Source organism: Staurois parvus, unplaced genomic scaffold (assembly GCF_062004578.1).
Source record: "Staurois parvus isolate SC_StPar_1 unplaced genomic scaffold, SC_StPar_1.0 ptg000903l, whole genome shotgun sequence".
Taxonomy (NCBI): Eukaryota; Metazoa; Chordata; class Amphibia; order Anura; family Ranidae; genus Staurois; species Staurois parvus.
This window is the reverse complement of record NW_028318699.1, coordinates 2,084,941-2,110,863: the sequence shown is the minus strand read 5'-3', so window position 1 is coordinate 2,110,863 and position 25,923 is coordinate 2,084,941. Positions and strand designations below refer to the sequence as shown.

Genomic DNA, 25,923 nt, shown 5'->3' with positions numbered 1-25,923 from the left:
CCACAATCCTGGAGCGATGTGTGGATTACTACTACCGCTATCGCAGTAATCTCTCCAGGATTGTCATATTTGTAGGCAGTTGCAGTTATACACAGGGCCCTGCATTGCCTTCCAGTATACTTTGTATAGTGACAGGAGCCTGGACTGGTTCTATGCTGCTGGGGATGATACTGCCATCTTGTGCCCAATTAGTGCATTACTGGATGTTCACCATACATGGTGCAGATATGGACCTCCGGAATGTGAGTGCATTACTGATGTTTAATGTGTAATAAAAGTTTTTAGCCACTTCAAGTCCGGACACTTTTATCCCCTTCCTTTCCAAGCCAATTTTAAGCTTTCAGCGCTGTCACACTTTGAATGACAATTGATTGGTCATGCAACATTGTACCCATATTCATTTTTTAGCATTTTTTTGAGACAGATAAAACTTTATTTTGGTGGTATTTATTCCCCACTGGGATTTTTATTTTTTTTTGCTATATAAATGTCAAGTTTAAAAAGTTTGAAAAAAGTGTTTTATTTATAACATTTTGCAAATAAAAAATCTTTCTTCAGAAATCTTGGCCAAATTTATTCAATTATCTTTTTAGTAAAAAAACAAAAAAACAAATTAGTTTTTAACCAAAAAATATAATTTAAAAAATGTTTTTTTAATTTTTATTTTCTTTTATTATTATTTATGTTTTTTTTTTAACATACTGTCACCCTAGCAGTACAGTGTCACCATAGTGACACTGTACTACTTGTGGGGGGTGATGAATATTTTTTTTTGTTTACACTGATTAAATTATACAGAAGGCTGTAAAAGCAATCATTTCTATTTTTTTCTGGCTGCATTCTTGCAGCCATTGAGAAATACTGTGTGAGCTGTGATTGGTCACAGCTTGTCACATGGTACAAGGCTGTTGTGAATAGCCTTGTATCATGTGACCTCTGTGATCATTCACAGATTTCACTAGTAGTAAGCAATGATGTCAGAAGTGACATCTTGTTTACTACTGTTCATGTGATCACTGATTGGCCAATCAGTGATCACATGATTGGGACCTCACACAGAGGTCCCATACAGCGTGCACAGGCCAAAATGGTGGATGCCATTTATGAACGGCAACCTGCCCCTGCACTGCTCCCGTCCAGCCGTTTATATACATGGGCCGGACGGGAAGTGGTTAAAGGATAAATCACCATTTTGAGCTTTTGTTTATGAGGAATACGGCTGAGCCTGAGGTGGTTATCTGGAGGGAGCATCTTTTGGAGCTATTATTCAGCAATTTGATCTTCAGAGTCCATACATTTGAAACCAAAAGTGCAGTTAGACCAAAACATTGTACAGTGTGAGGTCACACTGCTGGAGGTGAGCAGATTTATGGTGGAGGATGGTTTGCACTGGAATTCTGTGACAGATGCACACGGTGGTCGTTACCTCAAAGAGGGGTTACAGGAGAACACATAAATTATTGGACTTCAATTCTTTTTTTTTTTTTTGGAATATTAATTTAGTACATTTTTTTAAGTCACATAATTTCTGTTTTTTGATATCACTTCTCTACGTATATATATTTTATAGGTGTTGTGTATTTTTGTATATGTAGCGCAGCATATTTTCATTGATATTATTCATTAGTTAGCCCACTGAGACATGGGTTGTGTGCACTAGCGGCTGCAGTATTCATATCATACTTATTTATTTATATTTTGTATTCACCATAGTAAGCACTTGTGTTTATTCACAATTTTTATTATCACTAGCATTTGCGTTTATGTTCAAAGTATGCTGGATTTTTTTTTTTTGCCAGAGAAGTTTGAGCGTTTATACACGTAAGACTTTGAGTGTAAATACATTCTACTGACCAGAATATTAATGTATGAATACACGTTCCCACACGTGGAATACACATACAGTACGTGTGTGAATTATTCCCATAAACGCCTCTCAGAATATACATTTGGTGCATTTTTCTGCCTGTAAATGCTGCTCTTCAAATATGCCTGTGAATGCCTATGTGTGCATGGCCACATAGCCTAACAAAGAGGTGTATTTACAGGTGCAAAAAAAAAAAACAAAACAAGACACTAAATATCTGTATAATCACTTACCATCCAGAAGATTTTACCCCCCTCCTGAGCAGGCTATTTTTTTTTAACTATTTGGCACTGCGCTACTTTAATTGACAATTGCTTAATTGTGCAACACTGTGTGCAAATACAATGGATATAATTTTTTTATACAAATAGAGCTTTTTTCCTGGTGGTATTTGATCACCACTGGATTTTTGCTTATCCTTTTTATTATATAAATTAAAAAAGACAAGAAATTTTGAAAAAAAAGCCAATATGTTTTACTTTCTGCGATATAACATATCCAATAAATGTATGAAATCAAATTTCTTCATAAATTTAGACCAAAATGTATTCTGCTACATATTTTTGGTAAAAAAAAATCCCAATAAGTGTAAATTAATTGGTTTGCGTGAAAGTTTTTGTGTCTACAAACTATGGTATATATACTGGAATTTGAATTTATGTTTTATACTAGTAATGGCGGCAAAAAGCGACCTACAGTCATGGCCGAAATTGTTGGCACCCTTGATATTTCTCCAGGAAATCATGTATTTCTCACGAAACGTATTGCATTAACACATGTTTTGCTATACACATGTTTATTCCCTTTGTGTGTATTGGGACAAAACAAAAAAAGGGAGGAAAGAAAGCAAATTCGACATAATGTCACACAAACCTCCAAAAATGGGCTGGACAAAAGTATTGGCACCCTTTCACAACTGCGGATAAATAAGAATGTTACAAGCATGTGATGCTCCTGTAAACTCACCTGGGGCAAGTAACAGGTGTGGGCAATATAGAAATCACACCTGAAAGCAGATAAAAAGGAGAGACGTTCACTTAACCTTTGCATTGTGTGTCTGTCTGTGCCACACTAAGCATGGACAACAGAAAGAGGAGACGAGAACTGTCTGAGGACCTGAGAACCAAAATTGTGGCAAAATATCAACAATCTCAAGGTTACAAGTCCATCTCCAGAGAACTAGATTTGCCTTTGTCCACAGTGCGCAACATTATCAAGAAGTTTGCAACCCATGGCACTGTAGCTAATCTCCCTGGTCGTGGACGGATGAGGAAAATTGATGAAAGATTGCAACGCAGAATAGTCCGGATGGTGGATAAGCAGCCCCAAACATGTTCCAAAGACATTCAAGCTGTCCTGCAGGCTCAGGGAGCATCAGTGTCAGCGCGAACTATCCGTCGACATTTAAATGAAATGAAACGCTATGGCAGGAGACCCAGGAGGACCCCACTGCTGACACAGAGACATAAAAAAGCAAGACTACAGTTTGCCAAAATGTACTTGAGTAAGCCAAAAGCCTTCTGGGAAAACGTCTTGTGGACAGATGAGACCAAGATAGAGCTTTTCGGTAAAGCACATCATTCTACTGTTTACCGAAAACGGAATGAGGCCTACAAAGAACAAAACACAGTACCTACGGTAAAATATGGTGGAGGTTCAATGATGTTTTGGGGTTGTTTTGCTGCCTCTGGCACTGGGTGCCTTGACTGTGTGCAAGGCATCATGAAATCTGAGGATTACCAAAGGATTTTGGGTCGCACTGTAGGGCCCAGTGTCAGAAAGCTGGGTTTGCGTCCAAGATCCTGGGTCTTCCAGCAGGACAATGACCCCAAACATACGTCAAAAAGCACTCAGAAATGGATGGCAAAGAAGCGCTGGAGAGTTCTGAAGTGGCCAGCAATGAGCCCAGATCTAAATCCCATTGAACACCTGTGGAGAGATCTTAAAATTGCTGTTGGGAAAAGGTGTCCTTCCAATAAGAGAGACCTGGAGCTGTTTGCAAAGGAAGAGTGGTCCAAAATTCCGGGTGAGAGGTGTCAGAAGCTTATTGATGGTTATAGGAAGCGACTGATTTCAGTTATGTTTTCCAAAGGGTGTGCAACCAAATATTAAGTTAAGGGTGCCAATACTTTTGTCCAGCCCATTTTTGGGGTTTTGTGTGACATTATGTCATATTTGCTTTTCTGCCTCTGTTTTATATTTGTTCCAATACATACAAAGGGAATAAACATGTGTATAGCAAAACATGTGTTAATGCAATACCTTTTTTGTGTGAAATACTTGATTTTCAGGAAAAATATCAAGGGTGCCAACAATTTCGGCCATGACTGTATAGCTGGACAGTGATAGTATGGAGGGCAATCTGACGCTAACTGACACTTTGTGGGAACTAACTACCATTGACATCTCCAGTGACACTAATACAGAGATGAGTGCTAATATACACTGACACTGTACTAATGATGCTGGCTGGATAGGGATTAAAATCTAGGGTGATCAAGGGGTTAAATGCGTGCCTAACAATGTTTAGTGTGTGTACTGTGTGATGATTTTACAAAGGAAAGTCCATAAAGACATGGATGAGTGAGTTTGGGGTGGAGGAACTTGACTGGCCTGCACAGTGTCCTGACCTCAACCCGATAGAACATGTTTGGGATGAATCAGAGCGGAAACTGTGAGCCAGGCCTTCTCATCCAACATCAGTGCCTGACCTCACAAATACGCTTCTGGAAGAATGGTCAAACATTGTGAGAAATGTGCCAGTTTTTACTCCCTGCTTTTCAGGGAAATAAAATCCGGCACATCCCTGCTGTAAGTATAGAGCTCTGTGTTGTTTAAAATCACAGAACTCTGTCCTGTAATCCACTTTGCCAATTGGTGGGTTCCATCCATCAGTCATTGGCCGGGACCCATTGATAGGCATGTGCTGTAACTAATCACAGCACAGCTGAGGCGGTGTGCATGCCCCCTACCCAAAAGAGCTATATCATGTATCATATACATGATCCAGTGCAGAGAGGTCGCTTTGCACCCCTGCATCCTCATGATATGGTCACCAAGTGGATAAGCCATGTTTTTTAAGCCCAGTGTGCATGATTCCTAACACCAAACTGGGAAAAATATGTACTGGGCATATTCTTGTAACTGCAAAATAAAAACAAAACTCAAAGAGCACCAGTAGATGGCAGTATCAGTCCATTATTTTATGTCCTATAGGGATAAGGTAGGGACTATCAGTGAGTAGAGACATGTACACACAGGGATGGGTTGGCAGGTACTGGCTCCAGGGTAGGGATATGTTCAGGTGAATCTTGAATTGGACCTGAACACAGCCTGTCTGAGGCTTGGTGACAAAATAATGGCCAGATTTGTCTAGTTCACCCTCCTGAACCCCCAACATCCCTGGTTACTTTATTCACTAACAGTAGCAGTCCCGGGACCTGTCTTTTAGCGGTGGTAAATACCACAGCAGGTGTTTCTAAGCTGTAAGCAACCAACTGAATCTGACTTTAGTCTTCACACACACAGGACATACAAGATGTCACTTTTACAGGCATTTGACTTTTCCAGCCTCTGAATGCACCTCTATGTTATCCTATGTGGCCGTGCACACATCGGTGTTTAAGGGCGTATATGATTGGAGGCTGCAAAAAAAACACCACCAGTGTATTCAGGAGAGGATTTGACAGAAAAAAATCCTGAGGGCCGGTTCACACTATAGAAATGCAGTCCGGATGCGTTCCAGATGCGTCTCTGCATGTGTGTTTTTGATGTGTTTTTAGTGCATACCGGTGCATTGTTGACACCTTCCGGTGCGTTTTTGATGCTTTCCGGTTCATTTTTTCCCCCTCTCTATTTCTTCAATTTAAAATAGGGACATGTGTGTTCCAGTGCATTTTTGGTGTGTTTCGCCCATCTATTTCTTACCAAGAAAAGGTGTCCCTAAACATCATAGACACACTTAGGACTCTCTCACACGGTGGGGACCCGATTAGCAGATCTGCTTGCTCAGCGGGAGATATCTCCACTGATCCCCTCTGAGCAACCGGATGACAGCTCTGTGTCCCCTCCACTACTGCAGAGCAAACACAGAGCTGCTCGCTCCCCTCAATGGACGGTCGGATGAAAATGGTCCGTTTTCATCCAATCCGACGGATCCCCATCTGTCCCTTTTTTGGTGGATCGGATGTTGGCGGGTGTAAACGGACACATGTCCATTTATACTCACAACTCCATAGAGAATTGAAGTTCCGATTGGGTATACCTGAAAAACGGGCAGACGGACCCGATCCGGATGTTCATGTAAAAGCGCCCTTAGGCTCCATGCACACTAGTGGGTTTTTTTTAAGCTAAAAAAAAAATGCTGGGTAAAAACTCTGGTAATATCATTTTTTAGTAGTGTTTTAGGCTCCATGCACACTAGCATTTTATTTCTGCTCCTAGAAGTTGTTATCAGCATTTGTTTTCTTCTCCTAGCAGCTAAATCATGTTATCCTATGTGTCCATGCACACTGCTTTAGGCTGTTAGTGTTTTTTAAGTTTCAGAGTCCAGGAGCAGAAAAAAAATGTTTTTGTAGAGCTTTTTTATGGAGCATTTTTCCAGCAGAAGAAAATGCTAAATGCTTTAAAGGCTACTAAATGCTACTAAAACGCTTCTAACAGCTTTTGTCTAGCTTTTATCTACATGTACTGTACAAACGCTAATAAAACTCCAATGCTAAAAATTACTTTTGTAGAGTTTTTTTTGGAGCGTTTTTTCAGCAGAACAATACCCTAAACATTGCTAAATGCTTCTAAAACCATACTATAAAACAACTAAAAAATGCTATAACCAGCATTTTCTACCCAGCGTTTTTTTTCTGGTATTTTTAAAAAAAAAAACTCTAGTGTGCATGCAGTAGCATTTTAGAGCATTTAGGAGCATCAGCGTTTTATTAGTGTTTTCACAGTACATGTAGGGAAAAAAAATAAAAAGCTAGAAAAAAAGCTGTTAGGAGTATTTAGCATTTTTTTTCTGCCAGACAAACGTGCCCAAAAACTCCACAAAAACAATTTTTTTTCTGATTCTAAACACTGAAGCTTGAAAAATCCTACTAGCCTAAAGCAGTGTGCATGGACACATAGGATAACATTATTTAGCTTCTAGGAGCAGAAAAAAATGCTGATAACAGCTTCTAAGAGCTTTAACCACTTCTCGCCTGGTCTGTAGTAAAATGACGGCCGGATGGGACTCTCATCGATCTGGGAGGGCATTGTTTTCACCAAAGACATGTAGCAGAATACATCTCGGCCTAAATTTATGAAGAACAATTATTTATTTGCAAACATTTATAACAGAAACAAAGAAAAACGTTGGGCTTTTTTTTCAAAATTTTCGGTCTTTTTTTTGTTAATTTATCAAAACCTCCCAGTGGTGATTAAATACCACCAAAAGAAAGCTCTAGTTGTGTGAACAAAATGATACAAATTCAGTTTAGGTACAGTGTTGCATGACCACGAAATTGCTGTTCAAAGTGTGAGAGCGCTGAAACCTGAAAATTTGGTCTGGGCAGGAAGGGGGTAAAGTGCCCGGTATTGAGGTGGTTAAAAAAATGCTAGTGTGCATGGAGCCGTACAGCAGCGCTGTTCCTCTGCTGCTCCCACATTCCGTGTCTGTGTACAAGCTGGGAGCGGAGTAATAACAAGGCTTTTCCGGGATGATTGTAACTTCCTATTTGTTATGAACGTCCTGCGACGCGGTCTGAGTACAATTGGAAGTGGGGCCCCCAGGCTCCCGAGTGGATAACAGGACATGTGTGAGCAGCACAGGTATAGCACTGCTGTGAGCATATCTGTACTGTTCATTGGTAAACTGACACCCCTCCCCCACATTCAGAGCGATGACACATACGTCTTGAAAGCACACTGAGGGTGACACAGGTGCTGTCCATCTTACATCTGTCTCCTTTATGGGCCGGTTCACACCATAGAAACGCAGTCCAGATGTATTGCAGATGTGTTTCTGTGCGCACGGTTTGTACACATTTTTGGCGCGTTCTGGTGCGTTTTTGATGCTTTCTAGTTCATTTTTTCTCCCCCCTTTTTCTTATTCTGTTTAAAGAGTTGTGTGCATTTTGGTGTGTTTTTGGTGCATTTTGGTGTATTCTGGTGCATTTTTCATGCATTTTACCGCATCCCAGTACAGTTCTGTGCAGGAAAATGCAGCATGTTCTTTAATTTTTCTGCATCCGGAACACATTGGAACTGCAAGCACTGACATGAACTATGACATTGACAACCTACAATCTGTGCATTTTGGATGCAGTAAAAAAGCACACTGAAACGCATGTAGTGTGAACTGGCCCAAAATGTTGTTGAGGAATGTCTTTATATGTGACAGGAAGGAGGTCCATGGACAGCTCTGGTCACTCTATTGGGGGGTTGCTGTGACCTCGCTGTATTAAAGTCTTTCATTATCTGCATTCACTGCAGTAATTGTCAGAGTGCTGATTAGAAGACGATCCGATAAGAAAAAAAATTGCAAAAAATAATATCATGTATACAACTGTGACTCAGGTCATATTGTCACTGAATGTGATAAAAACTGACCTTTCCTTTTCAATTTTAAGTGCTGTAATTTTCTGTAAAATGCAATATGGCGACCTGGAGGCTTTCTGTACACAGATGGTCTACAGAACACCCCCCCCCCTGAAAATGTAATTTCCTGCTTGAGTGATTGGCTCACTGATTTTCCCAGAAATATGCATTAAGATACATTTTTGGCATCCCCTACAACAAAAATATCATTTTTGGTGAGATGCTCCGAAAAAGAAATCACATCTAAAGGGATTCAGACCATGCCACTTTCCTCATTGGAGTCCAGCAGGTGCAGCAGCTGATTAATAATTATAAAGCCACTCCCATACAGATTCACTCAGCCCATGGACACAGAAAAACTAATAGCTATTACTGCAGAATAACAAAAGGTAGGAATCTGCAGCAAAATTTACATAGATCACCGAGAGGGGAAGGGTATCTTCTCACCAAAAGTGGAGTTACTCTTTAAATTTCCTATCATGATTAAGAGTTCTCTTGCTAACAATAACAACCCATTTATTACATTTATTACCATGAATGTTCCCGGTGTGACATCTGTGATTGTGTTTCTTTAGAAAAGAGGAAGGAGGTTTTTGTACGGCTCTGTATCACTGTGTAAAAGGTGTCCACCCTGCATTCTGACAGAGATATCTTCCTTCATCATCTTCAGTTGCTCCATTAATAGTTAATTTGTATTCAGTTCCAGATCCGGAACCACTGAACCTGTCCGGGATCCCAGATTGACGAGTGCTGGCATAATAGATAAGAGGCTTTGGAGGTTGTTGGGTCTTCTGTTTGTACCAGGCTAGGTAGCTGGTGCTGTTAAAAGTTAGGCTTGTACTGGATGTACATGTATTGATGATTGTCTGTCCCGGGGACACAGAGATAGAATCCGGAGTCTGAGTCATCACAATCTCTCCACAGGATCCTGAGGATGGGAAGAGACATATTGATTATTGATCAATGTCTGGATATCTTCCTATCAATCCTGATGTGTGTATTTATTGTACAATGTATAGATGTATGTGCAGAGGAGGATGGAAGGAGCCTCATCTCTCACCCTGAATAGAAATGAAGATGACAGCCAGCAGATAACTGGGAGAAAGCATCTTGATGTTTCTGGAGGGTCAGATCCAAACTAGAAGACGTCTCCTGTACAATGAGATATATAGAGAGAGTGACAGGGGAGGTGTTCCCCCCCACACACTGTGTATGCAAATACCGGGGAGATGGAAATGAGAATTCTCAGATCAGTGATCTGTGCTAGAAACACTCCAGTGGGACTCAGCTACATCTGATCACACTAAAACATTATACTCACCTCTGTTCACCGAAACCAGTGGTCTCCAAACTGCGTCCCCAGGGCCGGATGTGTGATACCAATGATGGGGCACTATTCCTCCCGTTGATACCAATGATGGGGCACTATTGCTCCTACTGATACCAATGATGGGGCACTATTCCTCTCATTGATATCAAGAATGTGATACTATTCCTCCCACTGCCACCAGTCATGGGGAATTTTTTACTACCACTGACACCAGGAATTTTCTACTCCCACTGGCCACAGTTTGGAGACCCCTGACCTAAACTAAAGGGTATAATTATAGAAAGACAATCAGTGGACAGCTGTGACAAGCATTGGCCCATCCTTGACAAATTCTGGCCATATTTTTCCTAATACAGTGTTTTCCTATGATTGTCAGCTCCATCTAGTGGCCATAATGCAGTTTAGTTTCTGAAACAATTATGGCCACTAGATCTTAGAGCTTACAGTAATAAGAAGTCACTGTATTAATAAATTATATCTAGAATTCGGCAAGGATGGTCCAATGTTTGTCACATTCATACAACATTTGTTTTAAAAATAGACCCTTAAGTGAGAGGGGAGATGTTACACCTCAGAAGTTGTGTATGATAATTAGACAGAATGAAATATATGTGAACACCCTGGAATATTAAAAAATGACCGGTCAGTAATGTCATATCCAGTTATTACGTTTATTACAATTCCATGCACAGTCACTGAAAATACACTATAGATTACATGTAAATAACATTATTATTATTCAGGATTTATATAGCGCCAACAGTTTGCATAGCACTTTACATAAGAAAGGGAGACAGTACAATTACAATACATTTCAGTACAGAAGGAGTAGGAGGGCCTTGCTCATGGAGCTTACAATCTAACCTAACATAGGAATACTCAAACGGGACAAGCGGATGATCTAGCTTCCCACCTCAGAAATACACTAAAGCCTTCATATTGGAAGAAACAATAATCCCCTCCCCCTCCTCCTCCTTAGCAGTATTCTGTCTGGTAGAAACTGACTGCTGAATGGAAATGGCCAGGGGGCAAAAATCCAAGAAAAGTCCCATATTGTAAAAGAAGAAACAGATCTGTATGGAGAAGTCGGAGCTCTCCATGTCCATGGAAGGGACTGATAGGTCATTCAATAATTGCTATACAATCTCATATTCTGCAATGGAAATGTGTGTCGGGTCGTTTTGGTAAATGATGTCACCATATAGAGGAACACCTGTTAGGATGTACATCATAATCCGAGTGTTGTCCTAGTGGTGTATCCCGAGGTGATACATGTCTGCTTTAGTCTGAATAATATTCTGTATATGACCACATTTTTCTGTTTCTGTATTCATTTCTCTGTCTGGTCACAGCCCCGCCCCCCTGAGAAGGTCTAGAGTAGAGATGAGCGAATTATTGAAAAATTCGATTCGACTGATTCGGCGAATTCGTGGAAAAAATTTGATTCGAGTCGAAAATATTCGCTGCGAATTTAACTTATAAAAGGGTGTTTCTAGGCTTCAGAGAGACTTTATATTAGTGCAGAACACTGTACCTTTAATTTAAATGCCCTTGGAGTCTGCTGGGGAAGAGAAATAATACTGTCAGTCAGTATGACATGCAGATGAGTGCCGTCGATCTTAGAATCACCGCACACTTCACTCATTTGGGCAGTCACGGGGCCAAAACCAGAGTGTGGAGCCACAGTGTGGCGGTGGAGGCAGCAGCAATGGGAGGCCATACAGCACCCTATGACAAAATGGAACCCACCAGCAGTGTGAGGAGACCTGAAAGTGGCACATGTTTGGGGCATGATTTAGTCAGTTGTGTCAGGAACTGGTGGTTTGAAATCCAGACTAATCCACGCCTGATTCATTTTCACAAACGTGAGTCTCTCCACACTTTGGGTGGACAGTCGTGTTACAATACCTCCTGCCGCACTAAACACGCGCTCCGATGCCACGCTACTGGCCGGGCATGACAGCCTTTCAAGGGCAAATTCAGCTAGTTGGGGCCAAAGGTCAAGTTTCGTTGCCCAGTAGTCAAGGGGATTGTCTACCTCGGTTGGCAGGGTGCTGTCCAAGTAGGCCCAAGCCTGTTGTTTGAGGTCCTGCTCCAGGTCCACCTGATGCTGCTGCTGCTGCTGCGGCTGGTTAGTAGTTTCCTCACTGCGCTGGTGAAGAAAGCTACTCATCATCGACTGCAGACTGAGGCAGCCGCTGCTGGTGGAGCTGCCACTGCTCCTACCACCCCACCCCTCCCCTGCTGCCATGGCAGCGGAACGCGAGCGCACAGGGCCCACAGTGTCTGAGGATGGACGTTGGCGCAGAAAGGCAGAGACCAACTGACTACATAGGTGGTTTTTATAGTACTTTATTTTGGCCTCCCTCTCAGCAGGTGTGAAAAAGGCCACCATTTTTGAACGGTAGCGAGGGTCCAACAAGGTGGACAGCCAAAAGTCATCCCTCTGTCTGATGGTTATTATTCGGCTGTCGCTACGCAAGCAACCGAGCATGCTATGGGCCATTTGTGCCAAGGAATGCGAGGGACTCCCTGCCTCCATCTCCACAGCATACTGCCACGGTGCGTCCGGGTCCTCTGTCTCCTCCTCCTCCTCTACCAGATGCTCCTGCTCCTCCACTCCTGTCCGCTGAGTGGAAAAACCACCCATTTCACTCAATAATTCCTGAGCACCAATGTCCTCCTCTACCTCCTCCTCTTCTTCCTGTCCTGCCCCCACAGGGGTCATGTGGCATTGAGATCTGTGTGCCACGTCTACCGCACCCTGACCAGCCATTGTTAACAGCATTTGTTCCAGGACGTGCAACAGAGGAATGACGTCGTTCATCCCATAGTCCTGCCGACTCACGAATAGCGTGGCCTCCTCAAAGGGCCTGAGCAAGCGGCAGGTGTCACGCATGAGCTGCCAATGGCTGACATCTAAGTTACACAGGGAGTACCTTTATCCGCTTGTAACATCAGGAAATCGGTGATGGCCTTTCGCAGTTCGTAAAGGCGGTCTAACATGTGTAGGGTTGAATTCCACCTTGTAACAACGTCACAGCATGAGGAGTCGGTACGGGGGCCCATGGCAGATTAGGGGCCTGGCAGCAGCAATGGGAGGCCCGTAATCTGCCAGCACCCTATGACAAAATGGAACACAGCAGCAGTGTGAGGAGACCTGAAAGTGGCACATGGCAGAGTGTGGAGATGGAGACAGCAGCAATGGGAGGCCGTACAGGGACCCATGACACACGGTGGACCTGGCAGCAGCGTGAGGAGGCGGTACAGGGGCCCATGGCAGATCAGGGGCCTGGCCACAGCAATAGGAGGCCCGTAATCTGCCAGCACCCTATCACAAAATGGAACCCAGCAGCAGTGTGAGGAGACCTGAAAGTGGCACATGGCAGAGTGTGGCGATGGAGACAGCAGCAATGGGAGGCCGTACAGGGACCCATGACACACGGTGGACCTGGCAGCAGCGTGAGGAGGCGGTACAGGGCCCCATGGCAGATCAGGGGCCTGGCCACAGCAATGGGAGGCCCGTAATCTGCCAGCACCCTATGACAAAATGGAACACAGCAGCAGTGTGAGGAGACCTGAAAGTGGCACATGGCAGAGTGTGGCGATGGAGACAGCAGCAATGGGAGGCCGTACAGGGACCCATGAAACACTGTGGACCTGGCAGCAGCATGAGGAGGCGGTACAGGGGCCCATGGCAGATTAGGGGCCTGGCCACAGCAATGGGAGGCCCGTAATCTGCCAGCACCCTATGACAAAATGGAACACAGCAGCAGTGTGAGGAGACCTGAAAGTGGCACATGGCAGAGTGTGGAGATGGAGACAGCAGCAATGGGAGGTGGTACAGGGACCCATGACACATGGTGGACCTGGCAGCAGCGTGAGGAGGCGGTACAGGGGCCCATGGCAGATTAGGGGCCTGGCCACAGCAATGGGAGGCCCGTAATCTGCCAGCACCCTATGACAAAATGGAACACAGCAGCAGTGTGAGGAGACCTGAAAGTGGCACATGGCAGAGTGTGGCGATGGAGACAGCAGCAATGGGAGGCCGTACAGGGACCCATGAGACACTCTGGACCTGGCAGCAGCGTGAGGAGGCGGTATGGGGGCCCATGGCAGATTAGGGGCCTGGCCACAGCAATGGGAGGCCCGTAATCTGCCAGCACCCTATGACAAAATGGAACCCAGCAGCAGTGTGAGGAGACCTACTTCCTCCGTGAGCACCGGCACCACTACTGGCCGTGGTGGTAGGCTGCAGTGGAGCTGGTGCTCTACTCCGTGGCCGTTTGCCTCCACTGACACTGCTGCGACCCTGCTGCCTCCTGGGCAACCCACCGACTGCTTTGCTCGCTGCCAAGCTGTCACCCTCTTCTCCTGATGATGCGGAAGCAATAGCCTGATGACGACGAGGCTGCCAAGTGCGATCAGCCTCATCATCATCAATTAGGGTCTCCGCCTCACTACTAGCCCCCTCAGCTGCGTGTGGGTCAGGAGACAGACCTGTCTCTAGACCGGCTACCGAGCCACTCTCCTCGCCAGTACTTCTTCGCCTGGCTGCTGAAGAGGCGGATGTCTCCCCCTGTTCCTGACCGCCCTCTGTTAGCTCGTCCTCACTGTACAGTGGGGCTGAGCCCACAGCATGCGATACTTCGCTTCGTGAGGGAACACCAAAGGACAGGGGCAGGTAGAGGACACGTGATTTCAGTGGGCTTGCTCCCGGGCCATGCCAACTAACGGTTGTGTCTGACGTACACACCGACCGTTGGCTGTAGGTGTCAGAGGTGACCTGGGAAGAGGAAGACGACCGAGCCAACCAATCAATGACGGCAGGGTTGTCGGTGGAGACACGACCGCTGGATGACACCGGGAGCACTGGCCTCTGGCTGCGACTAGTGCTGCCTCGACCCCTTCCTCTGCTGCCACGTCTGCTTGCTCCTAAAACATTGCCTCCTCTGCCACTCCTCTGCATGTTGTCTGACATACTCTTTAATTCAACGATTCTGTGTCCCTGAGTAACAATTCTGTGTCCCTCAGTAACAATTCTGTGTCCCTCAGTAACAATTCTGTGTCTGTCCCTGAGTAACAATTCTGTGTCTGTCCCTGAGTAACAATTCTGTGTCCCTCAGTAACAATTCTGTGTCCCTCAGTAACAATTCTGTGTCTGTCCCTCAGTAACAATTCTGTGTCTGTCCCTCAGTAACAATTCTGTGTCCGTCCCTGAGTAACAATTCTGTGTCCCTCCGTAACAATTCTGTGTCCCTGAGTAACAATTCTGTGTCCCTCAGTAACAATTCTGTGTCTGTCCCTGAGTAACAATTCTGTGTCCCTCAGTAACAATTCTGTGTCTGTCCCTGAGTAACAATTCTGTGTCTGTCCCTGAGTAACAATTTTGTGTCCCTGAGTAACAATTTTGTGTCCCTGAGTAACAATTTTGTGTCCCTCAGTAACAATTCTGTGTCCCTCAGTAACAATTATGTGTCTGTCCCTGAGTAACAATTCTGTATCCCTCAGTAACAATTCTGTGTCTGTCCCTGAGTAACAATTCTGTGTCCCTCAGTAACAATTCTGTGTCTGTCCCTGAGTAACAATTCTGTGTCCCTCAGTAACAATTCTGTGTCCCTCAGTAACAATTCTGTGTCTGTCCCTCAGTAACAATTCTGTGTCTGTCCCTGAGTAACAATTCTGTGTCCCTCAGTAACAATTCTGTGTCCCTGAGTAACAATTCAGTGTCTGTCCCTGAGTAACAATTCAGTGTCTGTCCCTGAGTAACGTTTCTGTGGCCCTAAGTAACGTTTCTGTGGCCCTAACTCTCTTCCTCAATACAGCCAGGTCTGCCTCTCTTGAATGACTGGAGGAAAATGGAGAATTCTAAAATGGCCGCCATTTATAGCTCGACCATTACACAGTGCTGGCTGGCTGGCTGCTGATTGGCTAATGCGATCACATGTCATGAATTAATGCATTACGGGTCAGCGCGCCTTGTCTGCGCGCCTTCCCAGACATCCCCACTCCGTCGCCGCACATGTCGCCGCCATTTTAGGAAAATTTTCGATTCGCGCATCTGACGTATGCTAATTTTCGAATTCGGCGCGAATCGAAATTTTTCCAATATTCGAAACGAATTCCACTTCGCCTACTTCGATTCGCTCATCTCTAGTCTAGAGTTCTATACTCCTAAGTGATTATTATCCCCCCCCCCCATGATTACAGATCTTGGCAGCCATTCACTCCTCAGTATAAATAAGTGAATGTTTCATCTGAAGTACTGATCATTACCTACATGTTGTTTCTAAAGAGAGAATATTGAAACCCGAGATATTTCCTCACCACCAAATTTATGTCTCCCTAATCAATAGTTTCTGTGACTTTCCAAAAACAAAATAAATCATCCTCACACGGGGCTCTTTCACAGGGGTGGCAGTGCTTATGGTCCTCTGAAACGTGATCCAGAATGGATTGCTTTTCAAAGGATGGGATAGCAGCATACGTCATTTTCAAAAGAATCCTCTATGTCCAAAAATCCAGTTGTGCAATTAATTAAATATGTACTACATGTTGTGCTCTTCATTTCTAAAATCTTTGTTTATATGATCACCACATGTAGACACCCATCCACCGACAGTAATACGCTCTCGGCTTTTTGATAGACTTTACAAGAAGGTCTTATGTGCCTGTCACTTGTAGTGGGGTCACCTATATCATAAGAGTCATGGTTTCCTCCAGGTCAAGAAGATTTCAGAAATGAAAAGCACAACATACGTCCATATTTTATGCATGATTCTATGTTTTTGTATATAGATGTATATAATACACACATGTCCACCAAACATACTTTATTATAAGATCTAGTTTACGTGTTGTAGTTATGGGTGTGGCTTGTTTCAGATATATGGTGATGAGTTAAAAACATATATTTTATAACATACTTTATTATAAGTTTTAGTTTGAGTATTGTTCCAGATATATTGTGATGACATAGACGCATACATTTTACGCATATTCTATGTTTGGACATAAACACATAGGATACACGCATGTCCATCTAATTCAGTTTATTATATGATGTTATGTGATATTGCACAGCACATGAGAATTTATCATCGGAAGATTTAGTACTGCGCAGCACTGAGTCACTTATACTGTTATACTAGCATTAGTTATACATCGCTGTTAGATAGAGTTTTCTTCCATTAGTTTGCACTGTTTTAGGGTGATTGCACTGAGGATTTTTCATTGCTGTCAGGCATTCCGGAGGCAATCCTGCCACCTCTGAATGTCTTTTTTGTTTTGTTTTTTTACCTAAGGGGGATTTTGTACTACACAAATGCTTGGCTTGTGGTTGTGGCACACTTCCTTTGTCTTTAATGGGCATTTTTGACAGGAGGTGCTACCTGTCACACTCTGCTAGTCAAGTTAAAAAAAATTGCCACAGCCACAAAGCAATGCATTAGGACTACACCATGTGTACAGCCCCAACTGGTTGTAATAATGGAATTTATGTCGGCAATTGGGGGTGGTATAACTATAGTTCAACCACCTGTTTTTAATGCTCTTTGGTCACCCATTTGAAAGAGGCCATAAGACTGAACTCTGTGGGGTTTATTTACTAAACCTGGAGAGTCCAAAATCAAACTCCCTTCTGCATAGAAACCAATCAGCTTTCAGGTTTCATTGCCAAAGCTTCATTGAACAAGCTGAGGTTAGAAGCTGATTGGTTTCTATGCAGAAGGGAGTCTGATTTTGGACTCTCCAGCTTTAGTAAATAAACCCCTGTGTGTCTTAACACTTTTCTCTCCATCCCCTGTTCCTAAAATATGATACTGTCAGAGCTTCATCAATGAGCTTTTATGATCCCCAGGAGCATTGTGGTGATTGAAGCATTTACTTCTGCTTTTCAATATTTCCTTCATGTCTGGAGACAGGACAAAATCTCCCACTGGGTTGCATTTAACATAAGCAATATTTACAAGTAATTATAAGACCTCACAAACATGGGCATATGAGTTTATGAATAATATCAATGAAAATATGCTGCACTACATATACAAAAATGCACGATACCTATAAAATATATATACGTAGAACAGTGATATCAACAGAAATGATGTGACTCAAAAAAATTTATGAAATTAATATTCCAAAAAAAAAAAATTAAAGTCCAATTATTTATGTGTTCTCCTGTGACTCCTCCTAGAGATAACGACCACCGTGTGCATCTGTCACAGAATTCCAGTGCAAACCATCCTCCCCCATAAATCTGCTCACCTCACCACAATCCTGGAGTGATGTGTGGATTACTACTACCGCTATCGCAGTAATCTCTCCAGGATTGTCATATTTGTAGGCAGTTGCAGTTATACACAGGGCCCTGCATTGCCTTCCAGTATACTTTGTATAGTGACAGGAGCCTGGACTGGTTCTATGCTGCTGGGGATGATACTGCCATCTTGTGCCCAATTAGTGCATTACTGGATGTTCACCATACATGGTGCAGATATGGACCCCTGGAATGTGAGTGCATTACTTATGTTTAATGTGCAGTGAAAGTTTTTAAAGGACAAAGCACTATTTTGAGCTTTAGTTTATGAGGACTACGGCTGAGTCTGAGGCGGTTATCTGGAGGGAGCATCTTTTGGAGCTATTATTCAGCAATTTCATCTTCAGAGTCCATACATTTGGGACCAAAAGTTCAGTTAGACCAAAACATTGTATAGTGTGAGGTCACACTGCTGGAGGTGAGCAGATTTATGGTGGAGGATGGTTTGCACAGGAATTCTATGACAGATGCACAAGGTGGTCATTATCTCAAGGAGGGATTACAGGAGAACACATAAATTATTGGACTTTAATTCATAAACAGTAAACACTTGCATTTATTCACAATTTTTATTATCACTAGCATATGAGTTCATGTTCAAAGTATGCTGGATTTATTTTTGCCAGAGAAGTTTGAGCGTTTATGCACATAAGACTTTGAGCGTAAATACATTCTACTGGGCAGAATATTAATCTATGGATACACGTTCCCGCACATGGAATACACATACACTACATGTGTGAATTATTCCCATAAACTCCTCTCAGAATATACATTTGGTGCATTTTTTTTCTGCCTGTAAATGCTGCTCTTCAAATATGCCTGTAAATGCTTATGTGTGCATGGCCACATAGCCTAACAAAGGGTGTATTTACAGGTGCAAAAAAAAGCAAAACAAAACACTGAATGTCTATATAATCACTTACCATCCAGAAGATTTTACCCCCCTCCTGACCTGCGCTACTTTAACTGACAATTGCTTGGTTGTGCAATACTGTGTGCAAACAAAATGGATATAATTTTTTAACACAAATAGAGATTTCTTCTGGTGGTATTTGATCATCACTGGGTTTTTTTTTCTTATCCTTTTTATTATATAAATGAAAAAAGACAAGAAATGTTGAAAAAAAAACCCCAATATGTTTTACTTTCTGCGATGTAACATACCCAATAAAACATGTATGAAATCAAATTTCTTCATAAGATACATATATTCAAAATGTATTCTGCTACATATTTTTGGTAAAAATAACTCCCAATAAGTGTATATTAATTGGTTTGCGTGAAGGTTTTTGTGTCTAAAAAACTATGGTATATATACTGGAATTTGAATTTATTTTTTATACTAGTAATGGCAGCAATAAGCAACCTATAGCTGGAAAGTGATAGTAAGAGGGGCAAACTGATGCTAACTGACACTTTGTGGGAACTAACTTCCATTGACATCTCCAGTGACACTAATACAGTGATGAGTGCTAATATACACTGACACTGTACTAATGATGCTGGCTGGATAGGGATTACCATCTAGGGTGATCAAGGGGTTAAATGCGTGCCTAACAATGTTTAGTGTGTGTACTGTGTGATGATTTTACAAAGCAAGGTCCATAAAGACATGGATGAGCGAGTTTGGGGTGTAGGAACCTGACTGGCCTGCACAGAGTCCTGACCTCAACCTGATAGAACACCTTTGGGATGAATTAGATCAGAGACTGTGAGCCAGGCCTTCTCATCCGACATCAGTGCCTGACCTCACATATGTGCTTTTGGATGGTCAAACATTGTGAGAAATGTGCTAGTTTTTACTCCTTGCTTTGCAAGGAAATAAAATCCGGCACATCCCTGCTGTCAGTTTAGAGCTCTGTGTTGTTTAAAATCACAGAGCTCTGTCCTGCCATCCACTTTGCCAGTTGGTGAGTCCCAGCCATCAGTCATTGGCCGGGACCTGCTGATAGGCATGTGCTGTAACTAATCTGGATCACGTATCAGATACGTGATCCAGTGCAGAGAGGTCGCTTTGCACCTGTACATCTTCATGATATGGTTGTCAAGCAGATAAGCCACATTTTTTAAGCCCAGTGTGCATGATTCCTAACACCGAACTGGGAAACATATGTACTGGGTATATTCTTGTAACTGCAAAAAAACAAACAAACCTCAAAGACCACCAGTAGATGGCAGTATCAGTCCATTATTTATGTCCTATAGGGATAAGGTAGGGACTATCAGTGAGTAGAGATATGTACACACAGGGATGGGTTTGGCAGGTACTGGCTCCAGGGTAGGGATATGTTCAGGTCAATCTTGAATTGGACCTGAACACAGCCTGTCCGGGGCTTGGTGACAAAATAATGGCCAGATTTGTCTAGTTCACCCTCCTGAACCCCCAACATCCCTGGTTACTTTGTTCACTAACAGTAGCAGTCCCGGGACCTGTCTTTCAGCGGTGGTAAATACCACAGCAGGTGTTTCTAAGCTGTAAGGAACCAACTGAATCTGACTTTAGTCTTCACACACACAGGACATACAAGATGTCACTTTTACAGGCATTTGACTTTTCCAGCCTCTAAATGCACCTCTATGGGGTGTCACAGTGGCTTAGTGGTTAGCATGTCTGCCTTGCAGTAAATGGGTCGTGGGTTTGATTCCTGACCATGGCACCTCCTGCATGGAGTTTGCATTTTCTCCCTGAGCGTGTGTGGGTTTCCTCTGTGTGCTCCAGTTTCCTCCCACACTCCAAAGACATGCAGGTAGGTTAATTGGCTCCTGTCTAAATTGGCCCTAATATGTATATGTATGAATGTGCCTTAGGGACCTTAGATTGTACACCCCTTGAGGGTTAGGGACTGATGTGAATGTTCAATATATATATGTAAAAGTGCTGCATAAATTGACAGCACTATATAAGTACCAGAAATAAATAAATGTGTTCCTATGTGGCCGTGCACACATCGGTGTTTAAGGGCATGTATGCTTGGAGGCAGCAAAAAAAAACACCACCAGTGTATTCAGGAGAGGATTAGACAGAAAAAAATCTGAGGGCCGGTTCATGCTATAGAAATGCAGTCTGGATGAGTTCCAGATGTTTTTAGTGTGTACCGGTGCATTCTTGATGCCTTCCGGTGCATTTTTGATGCTTTCCGGTTCATTTTTCCCCTCTCTTTTTCTTCAAAGTAAATAGGGACATGTGTGTTCCAGTGCATTTTTGGTGCATTTTGCTCATCTATTTCCTATGAAGAAAAGGTGTCACTAAACATCATAGACACACTTAGGGCTCTCTCACATGGTGGGGACCGGATTAGCGGATCTGTTTGCTCAGCGGGAGATATCTCCACTGATCCCCTCTGAGCAACCGGATGACAGCTCTGTGTCCCCTCCACTACTGCAGAGCAAACACAGAGCTGCTCCCTCCCCTCAATGGATGGTCGGATGAAAATGGTCCGTTTTCATCTGATTTCATCTGACAGACGGAAGGGGAATTGGATCCTCATCTGTCCCTTTTTTGATGGATCGGATGTCAGCGGGTGTAAATTGGGGTTCCAATTGGGTCCACCTGAAAAACGGGCAGGCAGACCCAATCAGGACATTCATGTGAAAGAGCCCTTAATATCCATGCACACTAGCATTTTTTTTTAGGCTACAAAAATGCTGGGCAAAAATGCTGGTGATAGCATTTTTTAGTAGCGTTTTAGGCTGCATGCACACTAGTGTTTTTTTTCTGCTCCTAGAAGCTGTTATTAGTATTTTTTTTTTCTGCTCCTAGAAGCTAAATCATGTTATCCTCTGTGTCCATGCACACTGCTTTAGGCTAGTAGCGTTTTTTAAATTTCAGTGGCTAGGAGCAGGAAAAAAAATATTGTTTTTGCAGAGTTTTTTATGGAGCATTTTTCCCAGCAAAAAAAAATGCGAAATGCTTCTAAAGGCTACTAAATGCTACTAAAATGCTTCTAACAGCTTTTGGCTAGCTTATTTTCTTCATGTACTGTACAAACACTAATAAAACTCCAATACTAAAAATTGCTTTTGTGGAGTTTTTTTGAAGCGTTTTTCCAGCAGAAAAATACCCTAAACTCTGCTAAACATTGCTAAATGCTTCTAAATGCTACTAAAACCGTACTAGAACACTACTATAAAATGATATTACCAGCATTTTTTACCCAGCGTTTTTTCTGGCGGTTTTAAAAAAAAAATGCTAGTGTGCATGCAGTAGCATTTCAGCAGCATTTAGGAGCATCAGCATTTATTAGTGTTTTCACAGTATATGTAGGGACAAAAAATTTAAAAGCTAGAAAAAAGCTGTTAGGAGTATTTAGCGTTTTTTTTTTTTCTGACCGAGAAACGTGCCCACAAACTCTACAAAAACAATTTATTTTCTGCTTCTAAACACTGAAGCTTGAAAAATGCTACTAGCCTAAAGCAGTGTGCATGGACACAACAACATTATTTAGCTTCTAGGAGCAGAAAAAAAATGCTGATAACAGCTTCTAAGAGCTTTAACCACTTCCCCCTGGTCTGTAGTAAAATGACGGCTGGACGGGACTCTCGTAGATCTGGGAGGGTGTTATTTTCACCAAAAAATGTATCAGAATACATCTTGGCCTAAATTTATGAAGAACAATTATTTATTTGCAAACTTTTATAACAGAAACAAAGAAAAATGTGGGGTTTATTTTTCAATATTTTTGGTCTTTTTTTTGTTAATTTAGCAAAAAAAACCCCAGTGGTGATTAAATACCATCAAAAGAAAGCTCTAGTTGTGTGAACAAAAGGATACAAATTCAGTTTGGGTACAGTGTTGCATGACCGCGCAATTGCTGTTCAAAGTGTGAGAGCGCTGAAACCTGAAAATTGGTCTGGGCAGGAAGGGAATAAAAGTACCCGATATTGAAGTGGTTAAAAAAAATCACTAGTGTGCATGGAGCCGTACAGCAATGCTGTTCCTCTGCTGCTCCCACATTCCGTGTCTGTGTACAAGCTGGGAGCGGAGTAATAACGAGGCTTTTCCTGAATGATTGTAACTTCCTATTTGTTATGAACGTCCTGCGCCGCGGTCTGAGTACAATTGGAAGTGGGGCCCCCAGGCTCCCGAGTGGATAACAGGACATGTGTGAGCAGCACAGGTATAGCACTGCTGTGAGCATATCTGTACTGTTCATTGGTAAACTGACACCCCTCCCCCACATTCAGAGCGATGGCACATATGTCTTGAAAGCACACTGAGGGTGACACAGGTGCTGTCCATCATACATCTGTCTCCTTTATGGGCCGGTTCACACCATAGAAACGCAGTCCAGATGTATTCCAGATGTGTTTCCGCACGCACGGTTTTTTTACACATTTTTGGCGCATTCTGGTGCATCTTTGATGCGTTCCAGTGCATTTTTCATGAGTTAAGGTTTATTATTTTCTCCTCCCTTTTTCTTTTTCTGTCTAAAAAGAGATGTGTGTTTTTGGTGCATTTTTCATGCATTTTACCACATCCCAGTACAGTTCTGTGCAGGAAAAATGCAGCATGTTCTACTTTTATTTTTCTGCAACCAGAACACATTGGAACTGCAAGCACTGAAGGGAACTATGACATTGACAACCTACAATCAGTGCATTCTGGATGCAGAAAAAAGCACACTGAAATGCATGTAGTGTGAACTGGTCCAAAATGTTGTTGAGGAATGTCTTTATATGTGACAGGAAGGAGGTCCCTGGACAGCTCTGGTCACTCTATTGGGGGGTTGCTGTGACCTCGCTGTATTAAAGTCTTTCATTATCTGCATTCACTGCAGTAATTGTCAGAGTGCTGAATAGAAGAAGATCCAATAAGAAACAAAATTAGCGAAAAAATATCATGTATACAATTGTGGCTCAGGTCATATTGTAATTGAATGTGATAAAAACTGACCTTTCCTTTTCAATTTGCAGTGCTGTAATTTTCTGTAAAATGCAATATGGCTACCTGGAGGCTTTCTGTACACAGATGGTCTACAGAATACCCCCCCTGAAAATGTCATTTCCTGCTTGAGTGATTGGCTCACTGATTTTCCCAGAAATCTGCATTAAGATACATTTTTGGCATCCTCTACAACAAAAATATCATTTTTGGTGAGATGCTCCGAAAAAGAAATCACATCTACAGGGATGCAGACCCTGCCACTTTCCTCATTGGCGTCCGGCAGGTGCAGCAGCTGATTGATAATTATAAAGCCACTCCCATACAGATTCACTCAGCCCATGGACACAGAAAAACAAACAGCTATTACTCCAGAATAACAAAAGGTAGGAATCTGCAGCAAAATTTACATAGATCACCAAGAGAGGGGAAGGGTATCTTCTCACCAAAAGTGGAGTTACTCTTTAAATTTCCCATCATGATTAACAGTTCTCTTGCTAACTATAACAACCCATTTATTTAATTTATTACCATGAATGTTCCCGGTGTGACATCTGTGATTGTGTTTCTTTAGAAAAGAGGAAGGAGGTTTTTGTACAGCTCTGTATCACTGTGTGAGCGGGAACACCCTACCCTGCTGACAGAGATATCTTCCTTCATCATCTTCAGTTGCTCCATTAATAGTTAATTTGTATTCAGTTCCAGATCCGGAACCACTGAACCTGTCCGGGATCCCAGATTGCCGAATGCTGGCCTGATAGATAAGAAGCTTTGGAGGTTGTTGGGGCTTCTGTTGGTACCAGGCTAGGTAGCCACCTATACCAGTACTGGATGTACATGTGATGGTGATTGTCTGTCCCGGGGACACAGAGATAGAATCCGGAGTCTGAGTCATCACAATCTCTCCACAGGATCCTGAAGATGGGAAGAGACATATTGATTATTGATCAATGTCTGGATATCTTCCTATCAATCCTGATGTGTGTATTTATTGTACAATGTATAGATGTATGTGCAGAGGAGGATGGAAGGAGCCTCATCTCTCACCCTGAATAGAAATGAAGATGACAGCCAGCAGATAACTGGGAGAAAGCATCTTGATGTTTCTGGAGGGTCAGATCCAAACTAGAAGACGTCTCCTGTACAATGAGATATATAGAGAGAGTGACAGGGGAGGTGTTCCCCCCCACACACTGTGTATGCAAATACCGGGGAGATGGAAATGAGAATTCTCAGATCAGTGATCTGTGCTAGAAACACTCCAGTGGGACTCGGCTACATCTGATCACACGAAAACATTATAACCTCTGTTCACCTAAACCAATGTTCTCCAAACTGTGGCCAGATGGCCGGATGTGGCCCTTTGTTTCATTTTATCTGGCCATTGGGGCATAATTCCCTTACTCTTCAACAGTGGGGCATAGTTCCTGTTACTTATAGTGTGTTTACTTGTTAGCCACCAGGGTATACTAACAGAGGAGCATATATATTTTTCTAGATCGCTGGTTATTTTGCACACTCTCTACAGGTATGCATTTGATATCAATTAATTCAATAATTACCGCGCTCTAATACTAATTAAAAAAGTGCTCAGTGCTTGAAAAATAATATAAATAAATCAACAATCGATGATACCTTTAAAAAATTGTAAATACTCCTATATATGTGCCAATTAATAAATCAAATAATAATTCATGATAAAAATAATATATCAAGTCCAAAAAGTATAAATAAAAAGTCCCAAGTGCAAAAAGAAAGGTCTATAGTGTTCAAGTCAAATCAAATCAAATCATACTCTCCTTCCAACATATGGTTTGCTTCAATCCTGCAGCTTTATAATTAGCCTGTGTGTCTGTGAGGGATGATCCCTCCTTTGATCCACTCTCTCCTAATATGTGCTTCAATCCTGCAGCCTTGCAAGTAGCTTGTATGCCTGTGAGGGATGATCC

The 25,923-nt window shown here is 42.6% G+C and overlaps 1 gene segment (V, D, J or C); it reads right to left on the bottom strand.

The window, feature by feature from the left end:
• The window catches only part of LOC149442185 (Ig kappa chain V-III region TEPC 124-like), a 365,900-nt gene that overhangs the window by 183,055 nt on the left and 156,922 nt on the right, over nucleotides 1–25,923 (bottom strand).